The sequence below is a fragment of the Hesperophylax consimilis genome, chromosome 3 (genome assembly GCF_061612785.1).
Source record: "Hesperophylax consimilis isolate HC1 chromosome 3, BYU_Hcon_1.0, whole genome shotgun sequence".
In the NCBI taxonomy this organism is placed as follows: domain Eukaryota; kingdom Metazoa; phylum Arthropoda; class Insecta; order Trichoptera; family Limnephilidae; genus Hesperophylax; species Hesperophylax consimilis.
In genome coordinates this window covers 6,719,605-6,739,348 of record NC_142838.1, presented here as the reverse complement: position 1 = coordinate 6,739,348, position 19,744 = coordinate 6,719,605, and positions in this window count along the sequence as shown.

Below are 19,744 nucleotides of genomic sequence, written 5' to 3'. Positions count from 1 at the left end.
ACTTAGTTTTGTACATTTTCTCTAAGGGTATGTCTCCCGATAAAAGAAATTTAATCTCTAATTGTTCTGTTCACACGAACCCTGTTTTTCAAGTATTAATTTTCATTACGAAAACAGAATCTGTTTACAATATAAACCGTAAACAAAAGTCCGTAAAAAAATGCCGATTCTTTCTGTCTCTACAAAAAAGCAAAGAAGCCGTCTGATTTAAAAAAAAAATATTTCCAAAATAAATCTGCAAAGGTTGTGGAAAAAATGTTTCTTGAAGTAAACACAGCAATTTAATGAATACCCAAAGAAAGATACAGCCAGCAAACAAGTTATAATTATGAAGAGATCAAGTTAAGTAACCGTTTATAATAATAATAATAATAACACAGCGAGGGAAGTAAGAATATTCTAGAAAAAATGAGATCGTGAAGAAAAGCGAACAACAAAAAAATATTTTTTTAAATGCTTGAAACCCTGCTTGTTATTTACGTGAACCTATGTTTTATAACAGCACAGAAAGTAAATAAAAATACTAATCTTAGGATTTGATAATAATTTGGAAATTTCATTACTAAAATTAACGACATAGATCTGATGAAAAGGATTTGTATACTTCTTTAAAAAGTAATTAACAAAGTACTGGTTCATGCAACGCTGGAGAAACAAAATGAGACAAACTTTTGTTTCAACAATATGTTTTCGAAAAACCAAATAATTAAAAGTACAGGGTGTCCGGGTGTAAGGTGAATAAAATTCTGGAGGTAATTCGACACCGTGGTAGAATTAACTGAAAAAAAAAACTTTTTTCGAAATTCCGTTGTTTTTTTCCATATGAAAATATTTTTCCATAGAAGAATATTATTTTCTTCATACAAACATTTCCACTTTTGTACCTGAAAAACGTTGAAATTTCGAACAAATGTGATTTTCTTTATTACTTGTACTATCATGTAATATGTACACTTTACCCCTAGACACACTGTATGATATTGATTCTTAATATGTAATACCTATGAAATTTATGAGGATAATTAATTAAATAAGTTATAGGGAATCTAGGACGTACCTGGCTATTCGGATTATGTTACTTCACATGTGTAATGGGCGTTTGGAATTATGCTTTTTTCATACTGGTTTCCATATGGAAAACATATCGGGAACCATGAAAAAAAACTTTTATTTTAACTACTATTATTTTCGTACTTACGATTTCATACAGTTAGTTGCTGCCATTAAAAAAGAAATAATATTTTGGGACGGCCTAAATCAAAACCTTTAAATGATAATATGTCACATGAAAGCATCTGTCGTTTGTCTTTGCTTTTGCCGTCAACAAATCATCAAAATATAAACGAATTTCATAAAATCGACGTTCTCTATCAGTAGTGGATAAATAAATTTTGATTTTTTATTAATATTTTAAAATAAAACGAAATAAACTTGAAAAATTTCCACAAAATGTATCAAAAATAATTTCCGCCGTCTCAAACTATAAGAAAATCAGCACCAATATGACACGTTATTTTTTCATCCCGAATCCATATGATAAGATGACCAATGTGGAAACTGGATGAACAGCATTGTGTAGAATGGTAACAGGACAATTTAATACAGTTACAAATCACACTTTATTAAAGTGACACAACATCATGAAAAGTTGTGTAAAAACAAAAGTTACGTTATGTTAGTGTTTTTATGGCTTTTAATGAATAAATCACTTTTAAAAGGTGTGTTGATTTGCCACTGTGTTGAGCTATCATTAATAACAGCTTAAAACATATATTCTTTGCTTTGTATATATGGTTTGTATACATACTTATTTTCTTTATGTTAACCTTCTGTGTACTGTACACTTACTCTGTCAATGAAAATTATTTTATTTTAAATGTGTAAAACGCCCATGAGCAATTTTTCGATACAATATGAAGCAGTCAAGCATAAAAGAAATTTTAACGAAAAAAAAACAAAGGAACTGTTGACACTGTCTCAGAGTATTTCTACGGAATCCGATTAGTGCCAACGCTGTTAACGGGCTTAAGAATTCAAGCCGGAATGATTTACTCAGAAATAAGATTCGCGAAGAGATTCCTATAAAAAAACTGGTTCAAATCCAATAGTGATTTTAGTAGTTGGCTTGGTGTTCGATAGAAATACTTTGGATTATTCTTTTATTTCCGGAGTGATACAAACTCTCAGTCACTCTGGTTAAAGACTAAGTCAGGGGGTGCGATAGTCTAAATGACTCCGGTTAGCGGAAAGGAGTTGGGACTATTGTGGGGTATTCACATTTATGAACTTGTACTTAACTTAAATTGAGAAAAAAATAAACATGAAGTTGCCCTTAAGACATATTTTTTTAGGTAGTTACCCATTCAATTATTAAAAGTCTAAAAAAACAGTTTTAAGAGGATTTAAAAACAGGAACTTTGTAACGAGTTTCTAATAAACTCGTAGAAATCCTTTACGTTTAATAGAAGCAAAGTTTAGATTACTTTGTTTCTAAGGTGCACAGGACGGCCAAAATAAATTAAAGCTCCAAAAATAGGAAAAAGCATTGTTTTCAAAGTTATAATAAATTTATTTTAAATGTTCCGTTTGAACCAGTTCAAAATGAACGAATTCACAAATATGAAAGAATTTATTTTGTGAACGCAACCAATCATCTGCACATGCGCTCAAAGTTGAGTTATTTTCTGGCGCTGCTAATATTGCTTAGTTGAGCATGATTCAATTGACGGGGTAGATACAATCGCCCTATTTTCCCTATTTTGAAATCAGAATGTTTTCAACAAGCGACAGGTACGTACTTAAAGCTTCAATTAATTTAAAAAAAAAATAGTTAAAACGTAATAAACACTTTTTATGTTAAAAAAATAAATTGAACTCTTTACTAAAGCTAAAGTTTTAAATAATATTCAACGATATTTTGATAAAAAATCGAAAAAATTCATTATTATAAGCGTAATATAAAATGTATTATAATAAGGGTAATATGAACATATTATTATTACGGTTACATAAAATATATTATAATTAGGGTATTATAACATTATTATTATTATTAGGGTAATATAAAATGTATTATAAGGGTGATATAAAAACGTTAAATGTATCTCCTCCTTCTTCTACCATTGTTAAATCGAATGCATTCTTTTCAGGTCGTTGGTGACCCAGCTCTAAAGGAAATGAAAATTAAGAAGAATTACATATTTATAATGTAAAATTCGTCATTTCACAGTTTAATCATAATTATATATTATACTTTTCTGTCTCACTAATTCAAAATAGAGAAATAATTTGAATATGAAATGTATTAAAAACTAAAAGTAAAAAAAAAGTTTAAGTTAACCAAACTAACTGCACATAATTTTGAATGAATTCATAGAAAAATTGATAACATTTGCCTTTGTGAATCTATTGAATTTACAAATGAATATACTTATTTGGGCATAATAGTAGACAATAAATTTAAATGGGATAAACATGTAGATAAAATATGTAATCAGCTCCGATCTATAGCGAGTAATTTTTTTAAATTAAAGTTTTTACTGCCCCATTGTACACTGAAACTTTAAATTTTTCAATGGTTGAATCTATTCATAGATTTGGAATAAGAACTTGGGGGCACACTAGCAGTACTTATATTAAATATGTACAAAATTTGAAAACTCCAATAATAAAAAAAATAGTCACACCAAACATTTATAAACAAAGAAAAAATCTTAAAATACTGTACGGTGCAGAGAGCCTACTTCCAATAAAAGGTCTCCTCTGGTATATTACTATTATGGACAATGCGGGAGAAAGCTTGTACAAAAAACCACTGGTACACGGGCACAACACAAGATTTACAAAAGGAAACGGGCTAATAACTCCTCGAATTTTAAATAAGTATGGAGGCCGTACTCTTGAATACTTGGTACCTGTGATCTCCAACAAACTAAATAAAAACTTACAAATTGTGAATAATGAGAGACCCTGCCCTAAAATCATAAAGCTGTGGTTAATATCTAAATGATCAATCCATGTACCTTTGAACACCTTAATGTAAATTCCCAAACTCTTCGTTTTTAGTGAGGTGCATTAGATATATTATGTATTTACTCGTTAGAAATATATTTTAAGAATGTCTGCAATAAAATAAAATCTGTGAAATGTACCTACTTAGAAATAAGACTTACTCATGTACACATAATCATACAATGTTAAAGACATAGACTTAAGATATTTTGATTCGGTGGATCCTGCAGACAAGCTGGCATGTGACAGCTTTGTTGGTCTACCTATTTTGTTAAAAAAAAATATATATATAATATTATATATTTTTATCAATTAGAATACTAGAAGCACTTTTGCTTAACTTTCCATGATTTGGTACCTTTTTTGAAAGGTTTTATCAGGTACTCTCATCATAAGTGTTTCAGATCAGGTAAACTGATCATCCGGCCTTGTGTGCGATGGTGGTTTCATCTGATTTTTTTTTAAAAAGCACAAATTTAATTCAACGATTTGATTTATAGAATATTATCTAGTATAGTACAAGAGATTGGTATCACAACTTACATGGAAATATTTTTTTAATTCTTAAGGATAATATTACAAATTTTCCAATTTTTCATGTTTTTGTAAGAATAAAACAGCACGTGCCTACGAAAATGAAAAATAATTGCTTAGCTTGAGCTACGTGAAACTTTAATTAGTATGTAAAGAAACATCAGCAGGCTTGATAGATTCTCAGAAAACCACTTAACAATCTTTTAGACCCCAGTGAATAAGACGAAGCGAGGTAACAGGTTGGAACAACAAATCTCGTGAACTGGGAGGGTTCAATATTTAGATACTCTGAAAAACATTGGATTATCTTGAGGTTTTAACATTGATGGATTTGTTAGTTGGTTTATGAACTTAATGTATTAATTAACGTTCCTTAAGATGTTTGTAAAACCACTTGTTGTATTATCATATATCAACATCATTAAGATGGACAACTTCCATAAGAACAAATTTCAAATTTTGAAACCAACTTTTAATTTCAATCGTAAGCAACGTTGCACTTTTCACAGCTTTCCCCAAGACATTCGTTCACCATAGAAATGAAGCAAGACAAGTGATTTATTTTACATTTTTTCATATTATCTTACTTAAATAAAAATATGAATGTTCGTTTGTTCAAAATCTTAAATCTTCAAAAGTTCTTGACCGATTGCTTTGAAAGTTTGAGACAATGTTGCATTCGAATCCGCGTGTATTTGTATGTGTATATTATTTATTACATTTTACCTATATTATATAGATGCCACCCGTGACATGTAAAAACATATTTTTTAAAAACAACGCCAACTGTTGGAGGTAAAAGCAAAACGCGCTATTGTTTCTCTATCTGCACAGATAGACTGCGCCACAGCAACGCGTAACGGGATACAGCTAGTATTATATAAATGAGGATAAAATCATTAAGAAAACTTTCAAGACCCTTGACGCAGATATGTGTTAAAACCATGTACGAGTTTAAAAACATATAAATAGGTATCACTTTGGGAGGCCGGTATGGATACCGACGCGCGACGCCCCGGGAACCATTCATTGGATATCAAATACCTATGCTATACAGGGAGGAAACTTCCTGATAAGAAATATAGCTAATTTACTAAAAATCTCTTCAAAGTATTCGTATTCCTATTAAACATAGAATTGTAGGCCATTAACGAATGAATTGATAGGTCTCCTAAAAAACTTCGAGTAAAATACCAATGTTTTGTCACGATGTCCAAACACATGTTTATTAAAGTCTTAATTTGTTTGCGTTTCGTCCTGATATATTATTAAGACCAACGCAGGTGGATGAACACGTGTTCCGATATTGTTAGGAATTTACCGATACTTTATCAAAAAGCGGCTTTCAGTCCCATTTTTAGCAGATTGACTAATATTACAATTTATAGGCGGGTATAGGTCGCCACCCCAGGATCCATGTATTATTAACCAACATTTCTGCCATAGGTCATCCCAAGTGGTTTGCTGCGTTCGGTGACTCAGCAGAGGTGCCCGGATTCATTGGGTAAGGTGAGTTCAAATTTTGGCGGCGGATGCGACTGCCAACAAGCTGTGTAGTGGGTCGGATCGGGAAAGGCCTGTTTGGGGAGTCTCTTTGATCTCTCCAGCTGGTCGCTCTCGACCCATCGTCTTGCACTGCAGGGGGAGGGATGGATTTATACGTCAGTTACTGGACACGCTGAACCCTTGATTCCTATCTACCCCTCATACGTTTTCCTTCCCAAGGACTTACCGGGGTGCCCGTGTTAATTGGATGAGGATTACCTAGGTCTTGTCACCCCACGTTTGGTGATATAGTATGGTTTCATTCCCGGGTTCATCGGTTGGGGTGTGTTCAAGATGCACCAGCCCACTAGCCGTGTGATGTGCCAGACCAGAAGAGGCTGGTTTGGGGAGACCCTTTGACCTCTCTAATTACTATCTTGACTCATCGGCTTGGGTGCAGTGAGAGGGATGATTCCTAGATACCTACCCAACCCTCATACCTTTTAACTTCCCAGAACTTCATTTCTTTCCTTTGCTTAAAAATACCACCCACACAGCATCACCAAAGATAAAATTATTTTCCTCAAGACCTCCTATGTGGAGCGATTGTTTAAAAAAGTACATATACGAATATTGAATTCCTAAAAATTGCATAGTTGACGTAAGCCTGTTAAACAAGATTAAGAAAAGGTCACTTAGATGGTTTTGACATGTAAAGCGATTGGACAGAGACAAAGTTGAATAAAGACACCTGCGGAAGACGTTGATTGCTGTCATATTAAGTAGACGAAATAACAGTAGAATTTGAACAAAACAATTTATAGAAAAGAATGAAGCATCAAACGTTTAGCGGTTCATTCTCTATTCCTACCCCAGTGGCGTAGAAAATAATGTGGTTAGTTTCTTTAAATCAAAAAATGTAGGTTTGATCACATTTGGTTGGACGATTTTAGTTTTAAATTATTATAGTTGTTAGAGGCTTTAAGCGATCCTTGAAACTCATCTGGATTCTATTGGAGATGTTGGTATGTAGATATATTAGACAAAGGCTTAACAAATATCCTAAATCATAAATCATTGAATTCCCGCCCAAGGCTTGTGCGGTAGTGTAAATAACCATCAGGGATTTATATCAAAACCTTCCAAGAAAAAGAAATAACTAAATAGATGAATATTGTATACCTAGGGGAGACCCAGGCAAAGCGAATGTACCAGGTAAAGAGGATGAATTGAATATTTCTGAAAATTACCACTAGAATGCGTTAATAGTTTCACAATCGGTGCACCGCATCACCATTGGCAGTGAATATTTGTCGTTTGACAAGAACCCACGCTCCTTTTGATAAAAAAATATTTTTTTAGAATTTTCATACGATAAACGAAGGTGAGGTACTTGTGATTATTATTATTTGGTTGTATTTTGATTGATTATGTGCAATTGCGTATTACATATCCCATAAAAAACATACAAAAAGACAAAAATGAAGCCAATATTCTATAAAATTAAATCATTAATAAAAAAACTTGGACCATCTAACAGCGGACTAAAAGTTTGAAAAAATTTGATTTGCCTTAATTGTGACTAAAATTATGTTAAACCATTAACAGAGGATTGGATTCAATGCAGCCAGGATAAAAATTTGGCTCAAGATTCATGCTCCTCATGTAGTGGATATGGTTCTTACTTCTACTACGATTGTGATTTCTAATTCTCTTTGCCCGGAGCCGTCGAAGTTCACTTTGCCCGGGTACCCGGGCAAAGTGAACAATACGAAGGTGTTTTCTAATTTAAATTATTTTTATAATTCTAATTAATATTACCTTTACATTTATTTTACTTTTCTAGACAAACATTTTTTTAACATTACACTTTATAAAGTTTTTATGTTATGCAAACATTTTGTGTTTTATTTAATATCTCCCTTAACAAATCCGCTTTGCCTGGGTCTCCCCTATCCATTGTGAATATTTGTGACAATAGAGTTTTTTATTTACTAATGTGCAAAATTAAATCAATTACAATGTATACATACATTTTTTTAAATCACTTTATTTTAATAAATTGCTCAACCAGTTTCGTAAGTGCCCTTCCTTCGCAAAAAGATATAAAAATGATATTTTAATTTTTTTTTCAACTAAGTTCAATACATATGGAAATTACGAGAATCCAAAAAAATGCTCTTATCAAATGCATATAATAAACTATATTATAATATTTATCTAGAGATACAAAAATATTCAGCCTGCTTATGTTTGCGGTCGCAGAACTCGAAAAGTAGTCTACTGATATCGCTGAAAATTTAAATGTTTGTTTTTATCAGTTCCAGAAGTATTAAGAGAGTAGTTTGAATGGTAAAAAAAGTCGGGGACGCCTGAGGAATACTAAACGCACTATCTCTGCACCGGAATGAGGTACGTTATTGAATTGAAGTCAATGTAGTTTTTTAACAGTAATATTGTGGTATATATACCAACGTGAATGATATAAGAAGTTGGAGATGCCCGAGATAGAAAGCGGAGTATTGCGTGTTCCACTATATATAATGTTGATTGTGTTTGTGGCGGCGTTGATTTGATTTATATAAAAATCAACAGTTTTATTCCGAGGTTAATAACAATTTTCATTTTAATTTCAAAATAAAAGGAAGGTCACTGTCTATATAATATTTCAAAAAACCACCCCACATATCCCTTTTCTACCCCTTAAACATGTATTTTGATACTTTTTCGGTAAATTTTTTCATTATATCTGGCTATATCTGTAATATATATATATGAAAATAATAGTTTTAATAACCTAGACAAACCCTCACCTCGTGAACCCGAGAATATCTGCTTAGTCACCAAACGTAGCGAACCACTCGTGTGACCTATGGCAGAGGTGTTGATTAGTGAACTAGGCTAATTACAACCAGGCAAATTAGAATTATCATTATTAACTAAAATTATTTCTCATGATTTTAATTGCATCCATAACTTTGTAATACAACCATGCTCGTGTAAAAATATAGAACTTGTTTCAAAATACGTATATCTAGGCTTAACAATTGATTGTAATTTTAAATGGGATATACACACACAAAAAGTCTACACATGGCTAAGAGCTATAGTGAGCAAACTTTATAGATTAAAGTTTTTTGTTCCACCAAATACCCTTAGAATAGTATACCTGTCATTGGCGGAATCCCTAATAAGATATGGAATAACTTCATGGGGACATTCAACAAAAAAAAAATCTTCTTTCAGTTCAAAATGTACAATATTTTTTGGTAAAATTATCATTAAACAAAACTAAATACGAACAAAAACATGACGTACCAAAGTCATTACTATACAATTCTGTAAATTTATTATCTGTTCGTGCTATATTGTGGCTTAAAATTGCGAGTCAGCATACATCTCAATCTGAACATAATAAAATAGTGACACATGTTCATAATACAAGACTAATTGCAAACGATGGACTTGTAATTCCTGAATAAATACGGTCAAAGAACTCTAGAATACCACGTTCCAATAATTTACAACATGTTTTCGAACTCAATAAAAAGCCGTAAATTGACTCACAGAAGGAAATGTATGTTAAAAAAATGGTTACGTGAAAGAATTTTTTTGTACTAATGTTATTATGTGTATATTTTATGTACTTGTTAAAATTGTATATGTATTTAAAAATTAATTTTTAAAAGAACCCGTTGACAAACTGATATAAATCAGTTTAACGGGACTTAATAGTAAAAAACTGTATTTTTGAATTTTTTTGTTGTTTGTTTTTGGGGTGTTATGCCGTGTTGCGCTAACTCCTTCTTTAGCCGACGTTTCGGACAGCGTTGCAGTGTCCATCATCAGGGCAGATCCGGTAGATCCGAAGATGTGTAAATTTTGGTTGTCGAGTTTGTGCTTATTTATTTGTGGCCTGGGCCCGTCCAAGTGCGAAATGCCAACGGAAGTGGCGACATCTTGTGGCGAATTCTGAAAGCACAGTATTTATGATAGCCTGGGGCCCATCCAAGTGCGAAATGCCAACGGAAGTGGCGCCATCTTGTGGTGAATTCTAGAATTAGAAAACCGATTGACAGCAGTTAGAGTAGATGTACCCAGTATCAAGGTATAAATGCAATGGTTTTATATTGTATTATTATATGGTATTGGAGTATACTTAGACATGTTATTTGCGTTTAGCTTTGGTGTAGCCGTCAATTACCGGATACCAAGAGCTGTTGAGCTTAGCTCCGTCGTCTCTATTGATATTAAATGGATTTTTGTAGATTTCAATTGCCTCCATAATCAGGCGTGATCTATAAGTTTTGGGTCTTCCCAGGACCTCGGGAGCAAATCCAAAGTAATGGCCGGTTTCAATTAAGTGTTCGGCGATTGCCGATTTATCAGGGTGGCCAAGTTTACAAGCACGAAAATGTTCTGCTATCCTTTTGGAAATCGTCCGCTCTGTCTGGCCTATATAAACTTTGTCACAACTAGAGCAGCTGAGTTTGTACACTCCATCTGCTTCCAGAGGAAACTTAGTCTTTGCAGACCTCAGTAGGTCTTGGATTTTGGTGGTGGTTCCGAAGACAGTTTTGATGTTTTCTTTTCTCAACAGCCTGGCAGTTCTGTCTGTTACATTGTGAACGAAAGGCAGGAAAGCACAGCCTTTTGAGTCTTGTTCAACTCTGTCTTCGTTTGTTGTAGATTTGGCTCTTAAAATTTGCCTAGTCTGACTTGCCGGGTAACCGTTGCGCTCCAGTGCATCGGTCAGTTTTATAAGTTCTGCTCCAAGTTTTGTTTCTTCACATATTCTGGTCGCTCGGGTCACCAACGTACGGATAAGTCCTCTCTTCTGCGCTGGGTGGTGGTGCGAATCAGCGTGTAAGTATCGATTCGTATGAGTTGGTTTCCTATATACGGTATGTCCTAGGCTACCATCGTGTTTTCGCATCACCTCCACATCTAGAAAAGGCAGGATTTTATCTTGGTTTTCCAGCTCCATTGTGAACTTAATTTTGCTGTGGAGAGAATTATGATGGTCCAGGAATTCGTTAAGTTTCTCCGTTCCATGAGGCCAAATGGCGAAGACATCGTCGACGTAGCGCCACCATACTTTAGGGACAGCTGAAGCTGTATCAAGTGCCGCTTCCTCAAACTTCTCCATAAAGAAGTTGGCTATTACTGGCGATAACGGACTACCCATTGCAACTCCCTCCACTTGCTCAAAAAGTTCACCCTGAAACGCAAAGTATCCCGTTTTGAGGCAGTGTTCAAAAAGTTTGCAGATGTCTTCCTCATATATCTCACTGAGCATTGTCATTGAGTCTTCTAGAGGCACATTTGTGAAAAGAGACACGACGTCAAAGCTGACCAAAATATCTCCTTCCTCAGTCTTAACCTGCTTAAGCTTACTGATCAGATCTGTTGAATCCTTAATAAACGATTCGGTTTTTCCAGTTTGCATCTGCAGTAATCTCGAGAGGTGTTGGGACAGTTTGTATGTAGGTGCACCAATAGCGCTGACAATCGGTCTCATTGGGATTCCCTTTTTGTGTATTTTTGGGAGACCGTACAGGGCAGGAGTATTTTTGAAAGTTAATAAAAAAAAAATTCCACCAACTACACCCAGTGTACTGGACATCTACGCCAGTGACATCGACTGTAAATGCCGGTTTCCTCTCGGGGGTACCTTGGGTAAGGATTTGCAAAGAAACACAACTTGCGAATGTCGTCGGACAACTGACTGATTGTGGCAGTTGTTTGCATATTTATTGAGTTCAAATTCAACACGTGTTAATTTACAGCAATTATATTACTTATCTCTAAACAGGATGCATGAGAGCATTAAGGAACCAAGAAAAATAACAAAATTTTAATTACTACGGTTAAATCCCATTTGACACATGATACGTGTCCGGTGATAAGCTTCAAAAGGGATTCGGCGTCGTTAAATGCGTGATAACAGTAAATATTCATTTCCTTAATTATTTTAATAATTATGTGTGTACATCCACCTGCTGTCCGGTACACCCCCAACGTGAAAAAGTATTTTTCACCAAATAGTTTCCTCGGACAGCAAGGTATCTTCTTAAGGGGTTGAAGAACTAAGGTTTTCACAGGTTTTCACATTAAGGTGTGTTGTTATCTTCCAAGTATAGATATTATTTGAAGTTTCTGTCGTTGCGATGTTGTCGAAAAAGTCGATTAAAAATCCATATCTTCTTCACGGTATCAAGTGATCGTTAAAGTAATCTTCCTAAATATTTCAGAAGAATGAATGAATATATCTCTTGTTAAGTAATGGGCGGCCTTGGGGCCCTCTAACCCATTATCGAGTTATGTGACCCACATGTCAAGTGTTTGCATGTGTGGTATTTGTTTATAATAAACAAATCTTTCGTTTGTAGTTCAAGTTAATGAATCATTGTTATTGTTATTACTGTCTCTCATGTGACCTTCTTTAATTGAGTTTATCTGAATCTTATCTGGTTTCTTATTATTTAATCCAATCTTTATTTAAACGTTATCACGCCTTGTGCGTTTTTATTCCTCGGCTCAGAAGATGAAGTTAGCAGCTTGTACAGCAACAACCTTTTTCTTAAACGATTTCCACTCTCGTGCCATTTGTATAACTTCAACAATATTTTTAGAGACGAAGTAGTGGGAATTACAAATGATTCTCTCAGTATCGCAATGGCGTCAGGATATTTACTTCTTCCGTATTGCGCGCCAGTAAACTTAGATTTCGTCATATTGTATCTGTATGGTTTTTCCAGGTGATTCTCCTCCAGCAGAAATAACTTTTTCTGGTCTTCTGTTTTCATTTCCATCTGGAGAAACATTTCTTTCATGTTCGCAGCAACGGCAATTCTTTGTCCCGTATCTAGGAACAAATTTGAGTCTCTCCATTGTTTATTTATTTATTTATTTTCATGTTCTCCGTAAAACGGTTATTCACCAATAAATTATGGAGAAGATTACAAATTAGACAAAAAGTATAGCAAAACACATAAAAAGGTCAGTTTCACTACTTTGTGACATACGTCAAAAGATAATTGTTAAACTGCCTGTAGGTTACGTTAAAAATGTCGATGGTCAATGCAGACTCGTTGAGCAGTTCAGTCGCTCTGTTGACTGGGGCGTTCTGATAGGCAGAAGTCCTCGCTTTTGGAGCATAAAAAAGGGTATGGGACCTTCCACGAGTATACTTGTCTGGGACATATAAGTTAATCTCTTTCAAAATAGGTGGATTATGTATAGTTCCAGAGATTATCTTAAAAAAATGTTTTCCTAAAAATATTTTTCGGCGGGCTTCTAATGTATTAAGATCGAGCATTCCTGCTAAGAATAAGGATGGATACAGGAAAGGGTATGTTAGATAATGCGTTTCCACGGAATCGAACCGCGTGTTAGATGTATTATATCTTCAAGAATACCTGGCTAGCTCGAGCAGGTACCGTGTTTTCAGTTCGTTGGTATTAAGAGAGAACATACGCCTTCTAGAAGTGGGTAGAACAAAGGGTATCTTGGAAATAAAACACTATTATTGTGGTGCCTTTAAATGCCTTCAAAAAGACTATATAATTACAGCACAGGAATCTACGCGTAGGAAAAGCTTAAATCTCTTTGTGGACGGTTAAAAGAATGATGTTAAATTAGTGGGCAGAAAGCAGAGACAGAAATTAATAAAAAAATAAAGGAACGATACCGCAGTTTTTGTAGTTTTGTAGACGTCCAGGGAGCAGGCAGTAGAAAAAATGAATCGAAATATACTAGTAATGAATTGACAAACACTGTAGAAAGAATGAATCGAAATGTACTAGTAATTAATTGACAAACACTGTTTTAGCAAAGCAAGTCTCGAATTCAAAGTGGAGCACGTAACAACCTCTCGCAAACAGCGCTGGAATCCAAAGAGCTCGGTGTCTCTTCCAACCGAGCTGAGGACCGCTCGTTCTCCCCGCCTCTCCCGATAATGGTCAACGCCCCCCAAGGGGTTACCATATGAAAGAATTTAAAAATACAAAGTACTTGATTTTAAGAAAATATTACGGGGTTGAATGTTTTAATTTTAAGAAAGTTCGTTTCATAACACTTCCCCGAAAACACAACGAAAAAACTGCCGTGGGAATGAAAGTTTTTGACTCTAAATCGCTTAAAATCCCTTTGACCAAAGCTACAAAGGAGTCATCCACATAGAGATTCAGCATTAAAAACCTACGCCCAAAATTTACATATTATTATTTCAAATTATTATTTATATATATATACATTTTTTTTTGGTAATACGGTGCACATAATCGTAAGAGCAACAGCAGCAAGTGATGGTGATAATCGTAAGAGCAACAGCAGCAAGTGATGGCATCGGCTCTCAAGTGATGGCATCGGTTCTCTCTGCAAAGGGCCGCAAGCAGTAGCGTAAACTCGTTCGTCATGGCGTAGATGTCTCGATCCCCGGCGGGAACGATTCAAGGAGAAGCGTTAACATGAAAGCGAAACATAAGAAAATATTAAAAAAATGCAAATAAGCAGTGGGCAATGAACCAAAAAAATAAATAAAAAATAAAAAATCGCGTTCACATAAGGAGTGAGAAAATAATATTGAATAGTAAATATAGTTGCACAGGGGAGCAGTATACAGGCAGAACTTCCCATTGTATGTCGTGACGCACACACATATGTTTATATTTTATACATAAGGCAAAAAACATACTAAAATCATTAATTAGCACTAAATAATCAATATATGCTGAAAAACACACACGAGAATCAGTATCCACCTTTTAACGGTTCGAATATGCTTCCGTATGGTCATTGCTGAAAAGAAATAAAAACAAAATGAACAATATACATTGAAAAACACACACGAGAATCAATATCCACCTTTTAATGGTACGGATTTGTTTCGGTGCAATCGGCGTCTACCATTTAGTGGTTTTTTTTTTTTTTTTTTTTAATCAGCATATCTACCTTTTAATGGTCCAGATAGCTTTTTGAAGACAAGCTGAAAAGAAATAACACAAAACAAACAATATAAGTTGAAAAACACACACGAAAATCAATATCCACCTTTTAATGGTACGGATTTGTTTCGGTGCAATCGGCTTCAACGTTTTAGTTTTTTTTTTTTTTTTTTTTAATCAGCATATCTACCTTTTAATGGTCCAGATAGCTGTTTGAAGAATGGCTGAAAAGAAATAACACAAAACAAACAATATAAGTTGAAAAACACACACGAAAATCAATATCCACCTTTTAATGGTACGGATTTGTTTCGGTGCAATCAGCTTCAACGTTTTAGTTTTTTTTTTTTTGTAATCAGCATATCTACCTTTTAATGGTCCAGATAGCTTTTTGAAGATAGCACAACATACGAGTAAAATCAAAATCGTCCTCCTTTAGTGACCTACATATCGCCAGAAATCTTGTAAGAATTGCTGACATAGGTATAATACAAGACGTATCTTTCAAATACTTAGTGCTGTGGACCTTATTTATTTGTGTGCAAAATCATTGCATCCATACAAAAAACCTCCCAAAATGAACAACACAAGAACAAGAAAACAAATTAAAAATATTTTGTCGCAAGTCATTGCACTTTGAAGTTTTCGTATACGATGGATTATAATGGGTTAGAATTTATTACATAATAATATATATACCGATATGGGCGCCATCTTGTTTATGGCTAACAAGCAACCATAGGATCGAAGTCACAAATAATTATTTTATAATTTTTTCAGTGTTTTAATAAAGTTGGTGAAGTTTGCACCAAATTAATAGCAAGTAGGAACTGGGTACGAATCAGACACAATGTGAATGTCGTACTGCGTGTAGGAATGTTCAAAGATAGTGTCGTGTATTTAGCCGCCTCCGGTTAATTACTCCGGAGTGACTGTAATGTTAGAGTCTGTATACACTGCCTTCGAAGGGGCCCCCTCGAAGACAGTGCCGTGTATTGTGTGGATGTGCATGTTCAATGAGTACTTGTACCTTATTTATCTTTCCTTGCGAATTTTAAAATAGAATATTTTCCCTTTAAAATAGAATATTTTCCCATCCGGGCAGTCAACAAAACTGGCTTTCCAATATTCATCGCATTAACCAGATTTCAAACAGATTTTTCCAAGAATCCAATTGGGGTAGGTTGCCAATTGTTGTTTTTAAATTCCTAAGGGGTCACAGTTAGGGTATAGGAGAATCGGTCTGGTTTTCCGCGGAGCTACCTAATTTAACCATATCTTTTACATGGTATCTACCCAAGATTTTTCCTGACTCATCTGCCAACACATATATGACGTCGGAAACCTTTTTAATCACCTTAGTCTTCACAAAGCGCGGGGCGAGTTTGGTAGAAAAGTAAGCAGCGGAATTTGACTGAGCGAAATTTTTCCTCCAAACCGTATCACCGACGGAATACGTTACGCGTTTTTTTCTAAGATTGTATCTTTCGGAGCTCTTTTGATACGCCAGGAACAAAGCGTCACCGACATCGCCGTAAACGGCGGATAGTTCTTCTAGCCGGTCGGCGTATTCGTTCGTTGTTAGCGTGGTTCTGGGGAATGGAGTTTTATGAAGGCCACCGAGGGGTACCTGCTCATAGCCATGAACAAAAGAAATGGCGTGTATCCAGTGGTTAGATTTACGGAATTATTTAAAGCCGCCTGAATTTTATCCAGATGTTTACACCATGTCCGTTGATTTTTCTCTACCACTATGGCCAGGGCCGTGCCAATCGTTTGGTTATACCGTTCCACAACGTTATTCATCGGGGTATAATAGCTGTTGTAAAATATGTCGGGCACTCCGTAACTACTCAAAAAGTTCTTAAATATTCGTGAAATAAATACTTTCCCGTTATCTAATATCACGGTACGAGGCACACCATGCAGTAAAAAAATACGTGTTTCTAAAAGTTTGATTATAACTGTGGCCTTGGCGACTTTTAATGGAAATATCCAACAAAATTTGGTGAACGTATCTACGACACTAAGAATATGCATATTCCCGGCGAAACTTTTCGGAAAAGGGCCTATCAAATCCACGGATAACACCTGTAGAGGTCTGTCCACACGTTTCTGGGTGCTCATATGTCCCAGAGGGGCGGACGTGCTATGCTTGTATGCTTTGCATATCCCGCACTTCGATATATATGCGCCCACCTGGCGATACAGTCCCGGCCAAAAGTGTCTTAGGCTAAGCCTTTTATAAGTGCGATATATGCCGGGGTGAATAGCTTTATCAGAATTGTGATTTTCTACTATTAGAGCTTGCCGCTGTTTGGATGGTACAACGAGTTTCCACGAATAATCCTCCCGTACAGAGAGCGCGGCAGGGCAGTGTCGAAATAGCTGCCCTTCGCGGATAGTGTAGTTCGCGTATTTCTGCGGGGATTCTAGGCAGTTGTTATAAGTGCTTAGGTACCAGGTATCGGAGGTAGCCGGTGGCGTGCTGACAGCTGATATTTTGCCGTGTTCTACGCGGGAAAGAACGTCCGGTACCACGTTAAGTGCTCCTCGTCGGTGAACAATATCGAAAGAGTATTTATTTATTTTATTTATTTATTTATTTATTTGTTAAGACATACACAGTACAATAAGATACAGTTAGAAATTTTTTAGTTATTACATAGTTGTAGTACCTATTACGTATGTCCATAAAATGTCATTACGTAATTTCGCCTGAGATTGTTATAAAAGGAAGGAAGTGTGTGGATAGATAATAATAAATGAATTGAAAATAAGAATTATAATAAGCTCACGAATTGTAATTGACTGTTAATACATAGGAGTTTTGAAAAATGATGTGAAAATATTTTTGAAATTTGTCATGCTAAGAAATTTAATAAGTTAGTTTTGTATGTTAGAAAGGAATCATGAAAGATGTCTAAATGTAGTAATTTTTCGTAATGGGTGTAAGTTGTGATTGCGCGAGTAATTACTGAGTTGTTTGCTGCATTGGTATTGTTGGCTTCAATATGAAATAGTGTAGTGTGCCTGGTACGCCTCGTTGGAACATTTAAACCAATGACGGATAGTAATTCGGGACTATCTATTTTATTATTTAGCAGATTATGTAGAAACAACAGGTCTGACAATGTGCGTCTTTTTTGTAAAGTTAACATATTATTTGTAGTATTGTTGTATTTCTTGAGTAAATGTTTCGAAAATTTATTCTGTATACTTTCTACTAAATCTATGTATACCTTATATTGAGGATTCCATATTGTGGAAGCATACTCCAGTGGACTTCTGACTAATGAACAAAACAAAATTTTCAGAGTCTTAGGACTTTTGAAAACTTTGCATATTCTTAATAAGAAACCTAGCATTCTGTAGGATTTAGAAATAATGTGTTCAATGTGCTTGTCAAAAATTAATTTGCTATCTAAGTAAACACCTAGATCTTTACACGTAGACATAGGTTGTAAAGGTTTGTTATTCAAGTTGTATGGATAGATGATTTTGTTTTTATTTCTAGTAAATGTAATCGAGTGACACTTAGATATGTTTAAGGACAGTAAATTTGATTCACAATATACGCACAAATTATCAAGATCGCTTTGCAATTCCATACAATCGGATAAACAACGTATAGCTTTATAAATTTTCATGTCATCCGCGTATAAAACAAAGTAACTATTTTTAAAGCATACGGAAATGTCATTTATATAAATATTAAATAAGAGTGGTCCAAGATGCGATCCCTGGGGCACACCTGAGATGATTTCCGTTAAACAAGATGCAAAACCATTGACAACCGTGATTTGGTGCCGATTATTGACGTATGATGCGATCCATCTATAGAGATCACCGTGAATTCCTAGACCTAATAACTTTTGTAAAAGAATATAATGATTAACACGGTCAAATGCTTTAGAATAATCCGTATAAATGGCATCTACCTGGCATCGCATATCCATTTGAGCATGAAGAAAATTTGTAAAAAATGCAAGATTTGAAGTTGTTGAGCGATTTTTCATGAAGCCGTGTTGATTATTTAAGAGTGAGGGTGAGATAGTAGAATATAATTGATCGTAAACAATTTTTTCCAATACTTTACTTAGTATCGGTAATTTGGATATAGGTCGATAGTTCGAGACATCATTTTTACTGCCATTTTTATATATTGGGGTAATCAGGGCTGTTTTCCATTTGTCGGGAAATGTTCCTTCGGATAGCGATAGTTTGAAAATAACAAAAATGGGGGGTGTCAATTGTTTACTACAATAATTTATGAAGATCCCTGGAAGTTGATCATCCCCTGGTCCCTTTTTGATATCAATGGACTTAAGGTATTTGAATGTGATGTCTTCATTGATCTCGATTGAGTTGATTATGCTATTTGAATTAGAGCAAAGACTGGCATTGCTTGTATGTGCAGGTTGAGCATTCGAAAATACAGATCCAAAATACTCAGAAAATAAGTTGGCTACTCCTCTACTGTCATTAGCAGTTTTTTCACCGTAAATCATATGATCAGGGATGGCAGGAGATTTTCTTTGAGAATTGACGTAGGACCAAATTTTTTTAACATTGTGCTGTATACCGGATTCTATTGTAGAAATGTAGGTTTTGTAAGCTGCTGAAGCGACTGTTTTTTGCCTTTTGCGAAGCAATGAAAATGAGAGATAATCAAGGGGGTTCCGATGGCGCTTCCATTTTCTAAAGAATTTTAATTTTTCGTTTGTTATTTTTATTAAGGCTGCCGTGTACCATAGTGGGTATTT